General features: G+C 45.6%; 1 protein-coding gene across 1 annotated transcript in view; it reads right to left on the bottom strand.

Annotated features, from left to right (window-relative positions):
- WIPF1 (WAS/WASL interacting protein family member 1) overlaps positions 1–18,667 on the bottom strand; it is a 50,422-nt gene that overhangs the window by 16,098 nt on the left and 15,657 nt on the right. Inside the window, exon 2 of the mRNA XM_050711753.1 lies at positions 13,331–13,443. The gene's annotated coding sequence lies outside the window, so the exon portion shown is untranslated. The remainder of the gene's footprint in view (positions 1–13,330; positions 13,444–18,667) is intronic.

The raw sequence follows: 18,667 nt of genomic DNA, 5'->3' as shown, positions 1-18,667 counted from the left end.
AATTTTACCTTACTGCTAACAACCAATCTGCTTGCAACATTCAGCGCTGCAGGGTATCGAAAAAGAACTGATCTCCTAAGAACAAGTCAGGAGGAGCATCAGTACTTTGGAACCCAGTGCGCATGCCCCTGACACTACTGCCAAGAAAATGTGCAATTATCACTGTTTTTGAAAAGCTGTTTGGGAAATACTAGGTTTAAAGAAATCCTGGTGCTACAGCAGCAAGGATTAAAAAATGCCAGCCTCTGGGCTCCAAACAGAGGCCTATATGACCAGAAACAGAGCAGAATTTCCCCAGCTGGCAAACTCGGCATGGCTCCTGCTCCACTGCACAGAGGTCCAGCAGTGGCCAGGGTCCCCGCTGCGGCCAGCAGACACACAACCAGCCTCTTCATGTGTGCTCTGCATCATCTCAATAGAGCCTCTGCTGTGAGGGCAGCCTGCCTGCAGGCCGCCACCAGCCCAGGGGGTGCCTCCGTGTGGCTCGGAAAGCCGCCCTGGCCAGTAGCCAGCAAGATGCCCACCTCGCCCCAGGTGAGCCAGACCAGCAGAGCTGCACCAGCAAGCTCTGCATGCTGCACGCTATCAGGTGCAGCTGGCCCTCATTAGCAGAAGTGGTATGAAGATGCTACGATATGCTACACGTCATGACAAGGGCTAATTTCATGGAGAAACCAAAGCGCAGGAGAGACACCGCGTACGTTGCATTCCGCAAGCAGCCCCTTGCTCTGCCAAGCCATCCATGAGCAGCACTAAACTGAAACAAGTTTGGGGCATTTTGGATTTAATTTGGTACCTCAGAAATCTTCTCAGGAGCGTTACAAGTGCTAAAAAGATTGACATTTGACGTGGGATGGACAGCGCAAACTGGAGTGCAAGCGCACGGTTTGCATGCAGCCATTTCAAGCTGCTTCGAGGCTGCCCCTCTTACAGGCGTTGAGTCAGAGGCAGACAGACAGCTCTCTGTGGTTAATCATTTCCTGCATGATTAATTTCCAAGCAGAAAAAAGAGGAAGGAACAAACAACTGCAGAAATAAAATAGAATTGATAGAACTCAAGGGGAAAAAAAATGAAGTCACCAATTAAAATGCTGATTGTCCCTCTCTGCAAAAGTGCCCAGCTTCCAAAAAGGTATTGATTTGGTTCGTTCAGAACGCAGTGCTTCCTGCTAATGAAAGAAAGGAAAATTGAAAAAAAAAATCTGAATTTGAGAAAATTAGGTTAGATTACCAGGTACATTCGTACGGTAGCTCTCAAAACAAAAAGGACAACTAAACACGTTACAAAATAGTTGGGAAACAGTTTAAAATCTTATTTTTTCCCCACATAATAATAATAATAAAAACAGTTCCATACAGACGAAAATATTTTTTCATGTTCAACAGAGTAGAGAACTATGGAACCATTTTGAAAAAAAAAAGTTACCGTGACGCCTTGTGAAATCCGCTCATGCCCCTGTGGGCTCCCCTTCCCCTCGGTGTGCCCGTGCCACCAGTATGCGCCTGCGTCCCCTCCAGGCCGTCGGGGATGTGTGCACCAAGGGGGTCAGTGCAGGGTGCGGACAGGTGTGAAGGAGAGCTTCGGGGGATGCTGAAGACATCCCACCTGCACAACACCGTGTCAGTAAATCCCACCTGGAAAACGTCAGATATTTTTCTTCTTCTCTTTTTACTAAAGCAAAGGGTTAGTTTCTAAACAAATAGAAACTTATAAACGCCTATGAATAGACAGACGGTTTTAACCCCCCTAAAGGGTTCATCAAGGACACCAAGGCCAACCCATTGCAGCATGAAGCTACCTGAACAGACTGAAGAGGAATTCCCCTAGACGGTGAAGAAAAAGCATTTAGGAGCCTCTCTGGGCTCAGCCACACACACGCACAGGAAGGCAAAGCCTCTGACAGGCACTGCAGCAGCCCCACAGATGCAGCTGAGGCACTGGAGGGATGCTGTCTGTCTGCCCTTTCCTCAGCTCTAGCAGGAGAGCCCGGGTTTTCCCCCTCTTAACTGGGATAAAGGAGGAAAGTGACACCTAAAAAGCCACTCCTGGTATTTCTGTGTCCTTTAACATCAACGACTAGTCTTTTAAGAATGGTTTCAGGCTGAAACTACGTTCCTTTTGGTGCAGGGATCACAAGCCTGCGTGGCCCAGGAGAGGACACCACAGTGGTGTGAGATGGCAGGTTTTCTCACTCTGCCCCGAGGAAGCTGTGGTAGCAAGAGGAGGCACTACTGTTTCACCTTTAAAGTCACTCGCAGAGAACTAGAGGCCCAAAAGGGAGACAGACAGAGGAGAAGTTACCATGGATGCATGAGGCCCAGGGAAATTCTGGGGAGATGCCGCTGCCAGAGAGAGGAAGCCCATTTTATCTGGGACTTTTGCATTTCAGAGAAACTCTCAGCAGTACCCAAAATGAGCGGTATGAGCACGACTTTCCACCCAGACTGAGAAGTGCCACCCCCTGTGCAAAAAAAAGCTGGGGCAGAGAGCACCAGCCTGCAGGACTGACTTGGGCACGAGAGCCCGGAGGTGTCCGGCGGGCGGGCACAGGACTGCAGCTCACACTGGGCAATTCCCCCGGGTCTTAAAATCCCCTCGGTGCTTTTGATCTACTTCTTACCGTCACAGGAAAACAGTAACAACACACGTTACTGGCGTCAGTGTCAAGTGAAATGCCAGCACACAACCGCAGGATGCCAAGGGCAGGAGCAGCCCCGTGCGCTCGTGGCCCACAGCAAGCTGCGTCCAGCAAGCCTCCTCTGTCAGAGGCAACCAGGAGTTATACTGCAGAAATCCAGCGGTGCTGCGTCCATGGAAAATTACAGCTAAGAACTAGGCCACTGTGGTGTCAGAATGCTGTTTTAATCCAAGTATTTTAAGAAGTTTTTTCCTTCTCAGTGACATATTTTTCAAGATATGTGGAAGATCACTGGCAGTGGCTAACTGTGGAGGATGGCCCCAGTCACCGCTGTAGTCGGTGCTTGGAAGAAAAAGCAGAGCTTTCGGTCATTTTAAGCGTTTGGATGTTGGCTTGAGAAAAGCTGACAATTTCAGAGTGAATACAGTATAGCAGAAAGTACATCTCTGAAAACAGAAATTGCTTCCACCCCATCCATGCTGCTCTAACTTCTTTCAGCCAGTGCTTACAGAAATACTTCTGCCCGCTGGGACTCTGAGGGTCGGTTTCCACCCCAATGAGGGGACCCTGCCTGTGAAGCAGGACCTCAGCAAAGCCGCCTGTGCTTGGAGGGACCCTCACGGCTAACCTACAGCAAGCACATGTGCCCGTGTGCCATCCCCAGCAGGAGGTAGAGCCAAACGCAGCGAGCACACCCCCAGTTACAGGATGTGTCCCAGCAGGACACCGCCTGCAACCCTGCAGCCTCCTGCAGCTCACTCCCTGCCAAGAAAAGGGAAGCCTTTCCCCTCAGAGCCCCCAAAAAGAAAAGCCCAACAGCAAAAAGCTTCTGTTCCGGGCAAAAGTGATGCCTAAGGACTAAGCTGCTGGTGCCTGAGCTCTTACTTCAGCTGTCCGGAGCGCAGTTGTCTGCAGTGTTCAACCACCTACCACCCAAAGCAGCTTTAGGTCACCCCAAATGTCTGAAACAATGCAGAAGACTGTATTATCCTCGGGACACTGCCCAACACAGCAAATGCAGGATTCACCCAGGCTCAAGGCAAGCCTCAGCACAGTCTTGAACAAAGGGCCCCTTGTTTTGGTGCTGCAGAGGGGCTATAGGGACAGCTTCTCCACTGAGGCACAACACACCCAGGGGAACAATGATCTGACATCTCTCTCCATCGTATTCCCTCACCTGTTCTTCCTTGTGCAGATTTTGTGTTCACAAAACGCTGTTCCTATAAGAAAGTTCAAGAGCTTTTCTCTGATGGGACTGCTTTTTCCAGTGCCTCGCCTCATTGCTACAGAGGTGACCGCTCAGTGCCACGGGGCAGTTCAGCAGCGCGCACTGAGCTCCGCAGCTTTCTCTCAAAAACTTTAGCAGCCTCAAGGTTGAAGAGACGTTGGTACGGTGGACAGCCTGGTTCAGAAATTAAGGTTTTATCAGAATTGCCTCCAGCTTCACTCACCCCTGAATCAGAAGAAAGCATGGGACTAAGTGATCCACCTGAGGAACAGGACTTCTGCCAGCACCAGATTTGTGAGCATATCCTCACCAGGCAGTGCTGCTCAGCTTTCCGACATGGGAAAATAACTTCCTCTCACACTGGCTTCCCTGCCTTTCCATCTGAGCATATATAGCATATTGAGCTCTCTCTCTCTCTATTTTTTAGGATGCTGCAGGTCTGACCACTTGTTTACTTTGTGGAGCATGAAAGAAATTCTTCCATTTGAATCAAATTGACAGAAGTCTGGAGGACTTGTTTTCCCTTCTCCACTGTTTCATGGTAAAACAGGCCAAAAAGTGTCAGGAATTAGGAATTAGCCTGAATGTTTTCTTGGACAGCTGAGCTGTTGTAACTTTGAGCCAGCATGGAAAGAAGTCACAGGAACCCAGTTTGGTGAGAGAGCCCTGGGATGTTCCTGGTGGACTTCTGCTGGCCACGGCTGCCCACTGGCATGTCACGGGTCCCCTCAGCAGCGGTGGCTACAAGCAGAGGGGCTTCTCTCCCTGCTGACCCCGAGGCTGGGCTGGAAGGTGGCTGGCTGGAGGTGCAGGTTGTGTGGTGGCAGCTCCGGGACACCCCAACGCACCCCATCCCATGCCCAGGGCACGGCAGTTGCAGCGCTGCGACCTGCGTAGCTCCACTCCCGAGGCTGCCCTCGCTCTGAGCAGCAGGAGGACAGGCAGCCACAGGGGAAAGGAAGGATCTTGCTACTGCAAAGGCACATGGAAAAGGAACAAGGATCTCACGCTGTCAGATTTTACTTCTCCATAGGCCTAAGTCTAGAATTCAACTGGCTTTAGTTTTCCAATAGGCTTTTTAAAGTGTTTTCTTCATCGCAACCAGCTAACTCTTACTAAGCCTGCAGTGAACTGGGACTGGTCTGCTACAGCCAGCATCTATAAAATGATATTAAAATGGTGACTACCTCTAAAGGGGAAATATCTGAGGCACATCAGGGCCAGACATATGGAATCAATTTAAAACTCTGTTTTCCAATCCCTCTCTCTTGTAAATATTGCAGTGCTCCTATAAGGATGTTGAAAAACTACAGTGTTCGGCGATTAGTTCAGATTTCACATCAAAAGCCCAAACAAAAATCTAAGCGGCCGGGGCAGTCAGCAGGGAAAGACAAGCACACAAGCAAGAGTGCATTAGAGTTTTTACAGCCCAGGTGTCGACATGAATTAGAAGGTAACTCAAATATCTGTCATTAGAGGAGCAATCAAAGACTGATCTGTCCAGAGTGTGGGAAAAACAAAACAAAGCACAGCCCCAGATCTGCGTTAACGTAAGGCAGCCCACTCAGCCACAGACAGTGCAGAAAAACGAACGCTGCCTCAGCGCCAGATTACCGTCAATAAAAGCCTCTGTTCAGTGTAGCAAGCCCCATAAATCAGTTTTGTGAGAAACAGGTGACCGGGTCTGGTAGAGATTTTAATTAAAAAGAAAAAAAATATTTTCCATCCAGAGAGTTAATTTTGGATGAATGTGAAGCTGCGAAGTGCTGAGACTCCAAACCTCGTTTAAGATGGGTGGAGTTGGAGAGTCTGATTTTACTCTCGTTACAGTAAGTGGAACGGCTCAAGCCAACTTTCAGAGGGGGCTGGATGAGACCCACGGCACCTCATGACTGCTGAAAGCGTTTGAGCTGATTGGGATGAACAGAGCTAAAGATTAAGAAGAGCACACCCCAAGAAGTCTGTAGACTTTCTCTGTTGTGCACAGCCATGCACTGTAGCTTGGGGTTAGTCATGAAAGAGATCATTTGTGAGGCCGTGAATCACATTTGCACATAAGTAATGCATTTGAGGAATGTCGCAGTCAGCAGTCCAGGTTCATGTTGGCTCCCACAACACCGTCTTGTGGACACATAAGGCTGGTGGGGCAAGGACCACAGCCACAACCTGCACAGAAATGCCATCGCTTGAGTTTGGCACTGCTGGCATCCTGCTTCATCAGTCTGGGAAGAGCAAGCTTCGAGATGTACTGTCATCTGCCTCAACAAACCGAGACCTACCAAAAAACCCCTGTAACTTTCCCTTTGGGCCCCGCTCACAGACCACAAACTGAAAAGAAAGTCACACCAGACCTTACAGACTGACTAAATACTAAATGCGGACTCATTCTGCATATGACTTATATCCCATGTTTGCACATCTTTTCTGACCTCTGATGCAAAAAGCATTTGATCTGCCATTTAAATGCTTATTTCAATAATACAACTATGGAAAGTCAAGTTCCTTGTAGGCTCTGCTGGGCTGTTGCAAAACAATTACTCTTTTCTAATTCCCAAGGGGATTAATGAAAGTTTGCAAAGCAAGGTAATAATGGATTTTTTTTTTTTAGGTTATTAAGGTATAAATGAATATATATAAAAATATACCATTACTTTGAATACGTAAGGGTTTTAAGTATTTACTACGATTGGTAGTAGTAAGCCCCCAAACCCTGAAGCATTCTGAAGCTGGGCAGTGTACACCGGGTATCTGCACATTCAGGGAGCTGGATGACCAAGTGTCCATTTGCACAAGCCATCAAAGCAGCTCTCAGCATCTGTTCTTGCTGGTTTGGAAGAGGGCCTCTGCCCTCTGAGGTTTGGCCTGCTGTGTACTTTGTATTAAGTCTCAGAAAGCTTTCAGATGGGCTGCTATGGTTTCAGTAATTACTTTAAAAGGTTTTCAGCAATATAAAAACAAATCTGTGGATGGGACTTTAAAATCAGGATGGAAATAATAAAAGGGAGAATAAAGTGAAGGCAAAAAATAATCTGAAATAAACAGGGTCTGCTTTAGCAAGCAGTCCCCCTGTCACCTCTTCTGCATGCTGGAGCCAGCCTTAGCTCACCCCAAAGTAGGCGGATACTGGGGCCAAAAGGTGACCATCTTTCCAGAAGGGTTTACAGAACTTTAAAAACTATGTCCGAAGCAATAAAAACAGTAACAACAACAACCACCAAAATAAAACAAAGCCCAAGGTGCATTAAGGAAAAGAGAGACATTTGAACTTTCAATGTGCTACCCTACAAGTCTCGGGTTGAACTGGATGCGTTTAAAAATGCCAAAGAAAAGCAAAGGTGTGACTGAGAACATGCTATTTCAGGTGTGAATTTACATGCTCACTTAATATTCTGTCAGTACTGGCAAATGATGTCTCATTCTAATCCATTTAAAAACAAGTCCAAAATGTTACATTCCTGCACCATCAGATTATTTGCTTGGCTGGAATCCAGCAAGAAACTTCTCTTGCAACTCATTCCAGAGAAGTGGATAGAAGAAGCAATACATTATTGCTATTAAAATATTGTACAATAAGAAAAGTCAAAAAAAATCTTTACATGACTTGTACAAAACTAACAGACCAGGTAACCACTAAGTAAAGTACATTTAAGGTTACCATTATCTCTGTATTGTTTAGTTCTTCGTATCAGATAAAAATTCTACCAAATCAGACCGTCTTTTTCTCTATAAAAAAAAAGCAAAAGCCAACAACATAGGTTTTATGGTATACCCATATTCACTGTGTAAATCCATTGCCTTTAAAATCAAGCTTTTCCTACTGTAGTAATAAAGTCTATTTTTTTTATGTGAGTAAAAGATGTATCAGATTTACTTAGCTGATATGACCTGCATTGGTTTCACTCCAAACCTACAGAGACCTGAGGAAGATGCAGTCCAAGAGTAGTAATGTGAATATGCATGGTAAATTATGAGGGCTGCTCTAGGAGTAAAGCAGCCTCCAGCTGGGCAGATGGAGAACTCTTTTCCTCCTGCGATACTGAACCCATCACGTGCCTTGCTCTGAGCTGGCCAGCACTTCCCTGCCTCCAAGCCCGGTTACTGGACAAAATGAAGGGCTACCAAGTGGAGATACATACAGAAAGCACGCGAAGGATCTCCTGCTCCATACCAGCTTTTTGGGAAGAGCAGCTCCAGAGAGAATTAGTGGTTTGGTGACTGCCCTGCGGAAGGTCACCCCCAATCCAGGGGCCAACCTGAGGGCTGGGTGGAGGAGCAAAGGCCTGGAGACACCCTCACTGCCCAGCCAGCTGGGAGATGAGCTCCAGATCAGCCTCGTGAATTGAAACCACATGAGGGAGGTGGAACGGGAGGACTGGTGTTTATGGAGATCGCCTGGCAAGGATCCTGAAGCCCTGGGCTGCTATTTCAGATTCCCATTCAGGGAAGGACTGGTGGAAGGGCAGACCTGAAATTCTGCCTCCTCTGTTCGCCTTTAGTTTGGCTGTGTGTGAAGCAGTAAAAATCTAACCCACAGCATGCTGAATACCTCTCCATGCATAATAGGAGTGACCTTAGCTTTCAGCATCTGAGTCTGCGTGTGTGCGAGTCACCCGCAGTGCTCATGTACTGCTCCTCTCACCGACAGTTTCCATTTGGTGCGATCTGGAAAACATCCTGAGTAATGCAAGGATGAATTTCTCTGTTAAGTATTTCCAATGCTGCCTTCTGGCAAGAAAAAATGTCAAGAGTTACTTGGAAAAGGAAGGTACAGCTAAGAGATGTTTCAATTACTGTATAAATAAGCTGCCAAATGCAAAGAGTAAAATCCAGGCAATACTAGTAATTCTTCGTATTTATACCACCATAAGCTACGTGGAGATCAGACTATTGACCGACCACAACTACATTTTAATTCACTTACTGGCGTACAGCTTTAACAAAACTAACTCAAAATAACTTTGAAAAGCCATTTTTACACACATCTTGTAGCTCGGTCTACTCTCGCAGCAGGACTTGACTGCATGCAATAAAGCCCCGTGAGGTGCGATAACACTGAAACAGCATGTTTGGTGTTTACACCTGGCGCTTTAACTGAACACTCAGCCTTGACATTGGGATTATGAAATTTGCACATATGCACCTGGGTACTCACAGGAGACATCTGCAGTGGATGATGCCAGTGTAAACACCCACAGCAAGGGCATACAGTTATGCTGTCTATACTTAACCTAACGTTTTCCTTGTCCAGTTAAAAGCCCCATAATTAAAGATAGTTTCTGAAGATTTCATTTATGACATATGCTTCTCCACTAATTTTAGCAATTATCTAATAGATGACAAGGTACACATTCTGTTTTGTATCATTCTGTGGTTCTTTCAACTCAGAGCAATTCTAACATTACATTAAAGACTAACTCAGACTCTGAATTCAGATTTCCTATTTTACTTGGAGAGGCATTAAAGCCTCTATTTGTGTTTGTTGGTATAGTACAGTATTCAACAATGTATTTTCAAAAAAAAGAGGCAAGTAGGAAGCTAATTTCATATCCTTTCAAGCTTTGAGACATGCAGAGATTTCTATCTCAATCAGGATTTCTAGTTTTTAAATAATGATCAAAAATAATTTCAATTTAACTGAACTGAAATTTTATTTTTTTGTTCTTAGGAGTGAAAATTTCAGCAGAGCCTACATTTGCTGTAGGTATTCAAAATGTTTTTTAAAAGGTAATTTCAAAGCTTTCTAATTTTGAAATTTAAAATGTGTGCTGAATTCACCTTTGATCTCAGGAAGAAAAATGGTTTTGATGAACTGATCGTTTTAATTTAAAAAGCATTTCAATAAAAAAGTCCTGAAAAACAATAATGGCAATTACTAACTTTGATATCCAAAGAGAAATTTTTAAACGTAAGCATCTAACTCCTATTTATAGAGTCTCAGGCTTTCATTGCTCCACTACTGCACTGATATGGTGCTGCTGACCCAGTGCAGAGCTGACTGCCCGAATCCATCACCACCTGGTACCGGCAGGGACATGGGCTGCGTTGGTGCCACTGGAGCTAGTGCACGAGCAGGGGGCCCCAAGGTCCTGTAAAGGGGACTAGTTTAAAGCATGGCACAAGTCAAACCAAAAGCAACCAAGGACAACGAAGTATAACACACCCTTCTGCTCTCCTCCACATCTCCAATTACAGAAGTCTTTGCTCCAATTTATTTCACTTTGGAAACAACTTTTTACAGCTGCAGATGGCAAACACTGAGCTAGTGAGTGAAGAAGAGAAGCTGGAAAGAACGATTATGAATGGATTCTGCCAAAAAATAAAGGCAGGACAACGTCTTTCATGGATTAATGGCAAGCACTAGCTAATCCTCCCCCAGACTAAGAGGAGGCGTGCTCTACAGCACCCTCATGGGAAGGAGGGCAGCACAGCCGCATAACCTGCTGCAGCATCCCCATGGGCCACAGCTCAGCACCATGCTCCGTTTGTGAAGCTGCCAGAGCCCACACATGTTAGGGAGAGCCTCTGCCCAAGTCACCGAAAGCTAAAAGAACGCAATCTCAACCTACTGTCTGTGGTGTATTTTAAATATTTCTACTCCAGCCGTTTTCCATCACCTCCGACAGCCAGGTGCTCTGACGCAGTGAGTGCGGTCAGGGCGAAGCCTCGTGCTGGGCCTCAGGGCGCTGCGCTCCCTTCACATGTCGGGCCGCATCTGGCAGCCGGCGCAGGTCCCTTCCTACTCTGGTGGATGTGCCAGGCAGGTGGCTCTGCCAGAGGGCCGAGGTGAGATTTTGCCTGCCCTCCCCAGGACCAGGTACCCCCAGGTACAAGGCCAGCACCTCATCTCCTTCCTAGCAGGCAGCTCTGAGCCCACCTGCTCCACAGCCTGTGCAGGAACCCACCGGGAGCCCTGGGATTTTGGAGGCAATTTGCCTCCTTGCAAGAGTAGATGTAGCCAAGCTCCTGCTGGTATTGAGAATACAACTTTTTGCATAGGTAGTAGTAGTTCGGTGCTGTTTGATCTAAACCAGTTTGTATGGCATACCACCCCCATGAAAAAAACATCCCCACAAACCCAAGAGCAGCCACATACCATCATTTATCACTTGTGTTTCCTCTTCAGAGCATACTTCATTAACAAGTCCTCTTACTCCACGTGACTGTTCAAATTCATCCTCACTAATGCCAATCTACCAAAAGCTCAGAGGAGAAAACTTCAGGCTGGTCTGCTCAGTGCAGCTGCCCTGACACAACAGGTATTGGAGGTTGGCAGCCAATTTCCCTTTTAATTTCTTTGTAATAAGAGTGGCTGTCCCAGTTGTTAAACCCTAGCTAAAGTTAGCATCACATCTGTTGAATCCTTTAAAACGCAGTTAAAACCTTGTTCAACCTGACTGAGCGGTTTGGCTAGCTTACACAGGGCAGAACCAAATTGGGTTTATTTTAAGTAAGTTTGGAGACTACATTTAGCATATGACAGACTGAAACATGACTCTTACCATCTCTGTTTCCAAAACCAGAATTAGTAATTAAATGTAGAGTTAAGAACCACTGCAAGTTTGAGGCCATAAGCTTCCAGATAAAAAGCGCATTTTTTCAGAACTGAGACATTAGAAACTCAGAAAAAAATATATCTGGATCAAATCCACAGCTGGAAGGAAGCTTTGTGTTAGTTTTATCAGGTCATAAGACATTACTACTCTCATGAAGTCTACGGTCTCTTTTCAGCTTTGGTCCTGATGACCAGTAGTCCTCAAACAAGTGATATTGCAGGGATCACTGTTTTCTTCTGTATCTGTCAATGTGCCCGTTGCACAAGCCAAACCTGCAGCCAAATGCTGTTTCAGGTGAGCCCTGACCCATCAAAACTTGCTATTAGGAAATTCTGTTCAACGCAGATCAAATTGGATTCGCACAGCCGGTGTGCATGTAAAGTTTGCCATTAGTACCAGAGTTTTTTGATCCATGATAAAAATGAGCTGTTCGCTGTCTTCCCACAACTATTCGCCCAAGAAAGCAGCACAGCCTAGCTTTTCAGGTCTCCCTTTCACACCATGAGCAGCCCGGGTGTTTACCTCACCAGCTGCTCTTGATAACGCTGTACACAACATAATGAACTTTATCTTGTGATGCTCAAATGAGAAGAGCAAAATTTCATGTAACTCAGGAGCAACACGTACCTGCCCTCTCTCTACCATACATATGAAACTGTTTGTTGCCTTTAAAATAACTAACCAGATTTCATCAATAACCAGAGAAATTTAAAGTTACTGCCAACAAGGAGACTGAAATACAGAATGACAGGCTGGAGGAGGGCATCTACCCTTCTCCTTCCTCTGAGGTACCATTGACGATCTTTATACCATTCCTGTCAGGTATTTATGTCTTCTCAAAAATCTCTGGTGAAAGAAATTCTGCATATCCCTCAGTAATCTGTTCTAGTACTTCTTTAGCCTTACAGCTAGCAAAGTTTTTCCAAGTACCCAATCTAAACCTCCTTTGCTGTAATTTCATTTGCTATTTCTCATTCTATTTACAATTGGTGTGCAGAATAATTTATTCCCTTCGTCACAGCTACCCAAAAACTGTTTACATGTCCTTCTGACCTCCTCTTCCTTAGGACAAGCAATCATGTTTCCTTCAATCTTTCCTCCTGGGCTGTATTTGTTCAGCCTCTGAGCACTGTTGCTACTCCTAGGATGTTACACGATCCCACATTGTCACATTGGAAATCTAGAATGGAAACATCTTGATCTCAGTATTGTGTCATATGTTTCTTTGCAGTATCCACTGTACTAATTTTAAATCAAATATAAACGTTAATTTAAAAATATTTGTATTCTCCATAAATGCAGGCCTCCCTTCTTCAAACAGGTAATCCTTTCTAACCCCCGCGTCCAAAGAAGTATGTTTGGCTACTGAGCCATCCATGTTGTACCATCTTTTTCAGTCCTCAAACATGGAATGACTAGTATTAGGAGGCTTTGCACCAGTCCTCATCCTGCAGTAGTTCAGAATGCTTCGTTTGAGTTGTGTGTGGAGCCACAAACGAAGTTTGTCAAGTTGTGAGGCTAACTCTTCCCTTGCTCATCTCCCAGGCCTGGCACCCAGATTTCTCCAGGCTGTGGTTTCCGAAGCAAGTGCAACCTAAGGCAGTTACATCTGACATTAGGAAAGGAAAGGTGTGCCATGTCAGATCACAACGGTAAACCAGCATTGCTATTAATCCTACATGGAAAAGAATTGGTTTTGGAAAAAAAAAGGTTTTTTCACAATCACCACATTGCAAATAAAGACACCTTTAATAGTATTGATGAGACGGCCCTGTGACTTCCAACTGATATATGCCTTTTATAGCTGGGAGATTACACGCGCTGCAGACCGGTTTCCCATGCCACTGCGCATGCAGTAACACCTCCCCACTCCCACTGTCCCCCCCATGCAGACCCTGAGGGCTCTGTACCTCCTCAGCAGCTGGAGAGACGCTCGGGCAGAACACGAGGCCTGGCAAATTCACTCCAGAACGCACTTGGTGAAGTTAATTAGACACAATAACATTTCCCAGGACGTACATTCCTGCAAGGAAGAAAAAGACACCACTATTAATTGCAAAACTGAAATGGTGGGGACCATGGAGCCTAGGTATGTAACTGCTGGACACTTCCTTGCTTAAGTAGAAATTCTGCGTGAGAAACTGGCCATGTGTAAAGAGGAAGCTGTCTCCATCTAAAGAAGAAAATGAAAGGCAAATACACCATTTGTTCTCCTAGTATCATTTGCTGAAGCCAAAAGGCCCAATTTGTTTTCAAACAAATTTGAGATAATAGCACTGACTTCAGCAGAGCATCATAAAGGCCAGTATAAATGGTGGAACGAAAGCAGAAAAGCCTAAAAACATATGTGGATGGATACAGAAGGAAGACTGAATGGAGCTGTCTACTGTTCCTCTTAAAAGAGCCATGGTTTCCTGACCAACTTTGTAGTAAAGAGATTCCAATAGTTTAGGCTAGAGAAAAACGCATACAAAAGCTGAAACAAACTAAACAAAAGTAAAACCAACCTCCATCAACCTCTAGATGCTTTTAACAGCTAATTACAGAAATGATTTGCAGAACTTGCCTTCGAGTGAGGGGGAGGAAGGGGGAGGGAATGGCCAGCACGACATGAGAGAGATGTGCTGCAAATGATGTCTCAGCAAAAGACACCCTTGTCCATTTGAGGTACTTGACAATAAAAAACAACAACTTGCCTTTAACAATCCAGTCAATTTAAAGAAAAATGCAAGAACGGTGCCCATTCAGCATTTTATGGGTTTACTTACATTGAGAGATCAAAGTCTCCAGACTCCAATTCCTCACTGGTACAAAACCTGTGCCTGCACTACGCGGTGAAATGAAACCCACAAGGGAATCCTGCAATAAACTCTCTGAAGCTGCCTGTACAGTTCAGGTTTGCATTAGCTGGCGTTACAGACTTTAACTCACATTTTCCCCTGCAGAGCAGGACAACGTAGTGCCGTGGATCCACGTGCACTGGGGACACGAAGCCCAAAGAGCAACGCGGCGCAGCAGCTTTTGGGGAGCATCACTGGCTGGAGGTTTAAGCGGCGCTGTGTGCATTCTGTTTTTCTGTTTATTTGCAGAATTAAGGCAAATTTAAAGTGGATTTCATCTAACTTTGAAGCTATCTCAGACTTACAAAGTTTTACACTAATACTTCCCACGGAAAAGAAAACTAAAGAAATCATTAAAAAACAAAAAGCAAGCAAGCAAACACCCCCCCACCCCCCCAAAAAAAACCAACCAAAAACCAGAAAAAGGAACGTTTCTTCTGTAGGTGTTACTAACATGTCCACACACATACAGCCAATTCCCCTTCCTTCCCAACTTCAGTAAAAGAGCAGTTTTTTTCCTCAGCACAGAATTTGTCCCCATCTGGTTCCATTTTTTACTATTTTCTCCTTTTGGTTTCCTTCTCTCTCATTCCAAGCCATATTTATTTCCTTTTGTTTAGTCTGTACTCTTTATTCCCTTTCCTCCCTTTGCAGATTTCCTTTTTAATTTGTTTGGGAAAGAAACATTCTTGCCCTGGCTTTCCTAACACAAGCTGGTGCAAGGGGCCCGCTCCGAACCCCCTCTCCTATGCTCTCCCCCTCCTCTGTCAGTCCCGGCTGGCTGGGCTTGCTCCTGGTACACGAGGAACAGCACTGGGCTTTATTTATTTAGAAAAGTGTATCAGTTTATTTTTGAATTCACTTTCAAATACCTGGCGCTAACCACTGTGCGGAAGGTCAAATATATTATTTACAAGCCATTTTATTTAGCTTAAAACAACTCCTAATCCGTACGAGATGAGCCACTATAAAGCAGGATTAGGCTGAAATTAAAATGTCTGCAGTTGGATTTTACTAAATTGGTTTTAAATCACATTCTTAGTTATACAGCAGAGTTGAGTTTCAGAGTTGGGGGTTCGAAACCCTAACAAAGCAGAAAGACTGATCTGAGACAGAACTGTGGCACTCTGAAAAATCTGCTAGATTTGCAGAAGCAGAGGAGCCCGGCTAAGGCTCGAGCCTTGCTTTTAAAACTCCAGAGCTCAAAACTTGACAGCCAGCTCTGCAAGGCTGCTATTTCCAAATAAAAGCATCCCTGCCCTCAGCCTAGGCTACACTTACAGCGCTGGGCTGGGTGCAGGGTCCCTGCAGCAGGACCCATCCCTGTACCCAAACACCAGCCTCCCTGCAGGGCTCGCCCCGTATTGCAGTTACCGCTATGCTGCCCGGGAATGCCAGGTGCTGTCGCAAAGGATGAAGGACCATGTTTTTGCTGAAGTTCATATGCACAAGAGGGAAGAGGAAAGATTTTCTTCTTTCATTCATATTCCCCAGATCTTTCCATTAGAAAGATAGAGACGGAGAGCTGCTTAGTTAACCTTCCACCGCAAGCTGTATTTCAGAGTCTGTAACGTGCTACTAAAATATTCTGCATTTTATCCTCTTGAAGTTTCTTTTTACCTTTCCCTCCAACTTTGCATTAAAAAATGAATCACAATTTTCTTGCAACATTTAAAAATAACAACTGTACTTTTTCTGTAGGAATACAAAACGTACACCCCACCAAACACGCTTGCTTTGAGAGCTCCAAGCGCTCCAGCACCAAACTGGTGCTGTTTCTTTCCCAATACAGTGGGTTTCCAAGCCAAAAAGCCTCCAGCAAAGAAAGGAGGAGATGGAATTCCTCAACAGACGTTGTAGGGAATGAGAGAAAACCTTACAAAGAGACTGCACCAGTAAAATCAAACAGAACAGTTAGAGAGTCAGCACCAGCCAAAACAAACAAAACAAATTTCTCACTGTAATCAATAGCTTTAACCTGTGTTTGAGAAAGCACTTTCTGGTATTTATTAACACTGAACCCTTCTATGAAACATCCAGACCTTCTGCTGATTATATGAGAAACTTCACCCAGTCAGAGAAAATTTTGTTCGTATTTCTAACCGGATATTTCTAACCAGCAGCTCCACAATGCTGTTGTATAGCAGGGCAGGCTCCAAGCTTCTCACAAACTGGGCTAACTCAGAGAAAAGCTTCCTACTTTTACCTTTGTAAGGTCCTGCTGCGGAAGCCCACCTCGCTCACTTGCTGCTAACATGACACAAGCCATGCTGATGGCTTTAGTCCCCGCTCCACCAAAACTCAGTGAAAAAACATACGCGGAACCCCTGTAGGATGGTTAAAAAGACATTTATAAAAGACTAACCTGTGCTAGTTGAATACGTTGTAAGTCACCCAGCTCTGAACTTCCCCAGTAGCTTCACTCTTGTTTCCTGTAGAGCTGCATGTGACACCACACTTCCTTACTGCACCTTGCTAGACTTGCTTCATTTACTTTTTAAAACCAGATGAAGAAACTCGGTCCCCTCCAGCATGTTTAAGAGACTTCTGCTCTCATGTTGAACCATTGACATTTCTGCATAGCCAGAAAGAGTTCTCCTGTTTCTTTCTGAGTCATCACATGATTCAATGGCCCTTTTTGTACTATTTCTATGTATTAATACCAAACCCTAAATGTGATTCTATTACAGTATTCTCAACTGCCCCCCTCCCTCTTTTTTTTTTTTTTAAAAAAAAAGAGGAAACAAATGCAATAGTGGAGAGTGCAATTACACTGCAGGCGTGGGAAATTTCAGTTCAAGGATATTTGCTTATCAGACTTTGAGTGATAATGTGTCAATGTATCTAGTTTGAATAGATGTAGTTATTGACAATCTTTGAAATATTTTTCATTTGAATGTGGCAAACACTTTTCACAGGAGTTTGAGTCCTATGAAAAATAGGACTTTGGAAGAGTAAAGATTCTCTTCTCAGCAGCATGCATCCATGTAGTGTCATCTAATGATGGGCAAACATAGGTCATGAAAGGAAGGACGGGAAAGTCATGGATTAGATGAGTACGCTTACAGCATTAGTCAGTAGGTGGTGTTTTAGCAGATTTTTTTTCTTTTAATTTAGAGACAAGTGAATTCTGGAAAAGCAAGCTAATCATAAATGGTACCAACACCAGAAATACAGCGACAGCCTGGAGAGGAAGCTTGAAGACTATCACGAGCTAACCTCAGAGAAGAGGCAGACTGGAGACAGCAGAGAGACACAGCTCTGCTGGAAGATGTTTCTTGAGCATGCTAAACACCTCAGCCAGCCCAAAGGGAGGAGGGGGCACTTAAAAATCTCCCCTTCAGGGAGAGCTGAAGGAACAAAAGCCAACACCTGGGGCACCGATTGGCCTTGCAAGGGCCGAGCACAGGCAGGGCGGTTACACTGCAGTGTGGTTTGTGTGGAGACTGATGGCCAGCATGTGTGCTGGGGCACGGGCTGGATTTAGCTGCACCTAAGCATGGGTATGAAGGACCTGAAGGCAGGAGGAGCACACACAGGCCGTGGTGCTGCTGCGGTTTGGGACGCCAGGCCTTCAGCAACAGCACTTGCCCCTCCACAGCCGTCCTGCCGGCACCGCTCCTCCTGCAGGCCTCGGCCACCTCAGGTGCGCTGGCACGGCTGGTGCATGGGCTGCGCCACGAACCAGGGCGAGGAACGGATCTAGCCTTCACGAGTCAGACAGACTCCTTTCCCCCGCTTTTGTAATCCCTGGTAGCCCCACTCTCAGCCAGCAGGGGACAAGCACTACCACGAAGCCGGCTTTGCCGTCAGCCAGGCTGTACACAAAACCACAGCTTACATCGAGAAGCGAGAGCAAACCAATGCACGATGCTTCTGTGCACACCGTTTGGTGCATTTTACGTAATTTCTACGTAAAGTAAGAGCTTTCCACTAAAAATGTCCATCTTTTAAATCAAACTGTGCCAGATACACGAGTGCTGTGAGCAGCCTCCCAGTGACCACCAGCCAGGGGTCACCTTCTGGTCCGCTGCCTCCGGGCTTCCTGCAACTGCTTGCTAGTCAACCAACCAGCCCAATGAGCTCCAGTGACTTTTATTGGTGGGCTAATCTGACTGACCCTGAGGCAAAATGAGTGGGAATGACGTGCAGGACCCCTTCTCCCCACAGAGACGTGGCAGAAGCGCGCTGTGGCAAAGAGGCAGCAACAAACAGCGGGAGTCCACAGGCAGCACCTGCCTGCTGCTGGGGTCACCAGCTGCCAAAAGCTTTGTGCTTGTGCTACACCCACGCAAGGAACACCCCACCTCCCCTGCAAGCTGGCAGACATGGTACAAGACGCTGCCCAACAGGGGGACAAGCTCCAAAAAGGCGAGGATCTATTCAGTCTGACAAGGTAAGACCAGT

This window comes from Cygnus atratus, chromosome 6 (assembly GCF_013377495.2).
Source record: "Cygnus atratus isolate AKBS03 ecotype Queensland, Australia chromosome 6, CAtr_DNAZoo_HiC_assembly, whole genome shotgun sequence".
NCBI lineage: Eukaryota > Metazoa > Chordata > Aves > Anseriformes > Anatidae > Cygnus > Cygnus atratus.
Note: the sequence above shows the minus strand (reverse complement) of the source record. Positions and strands in the feature narration are given on the sequence as shown.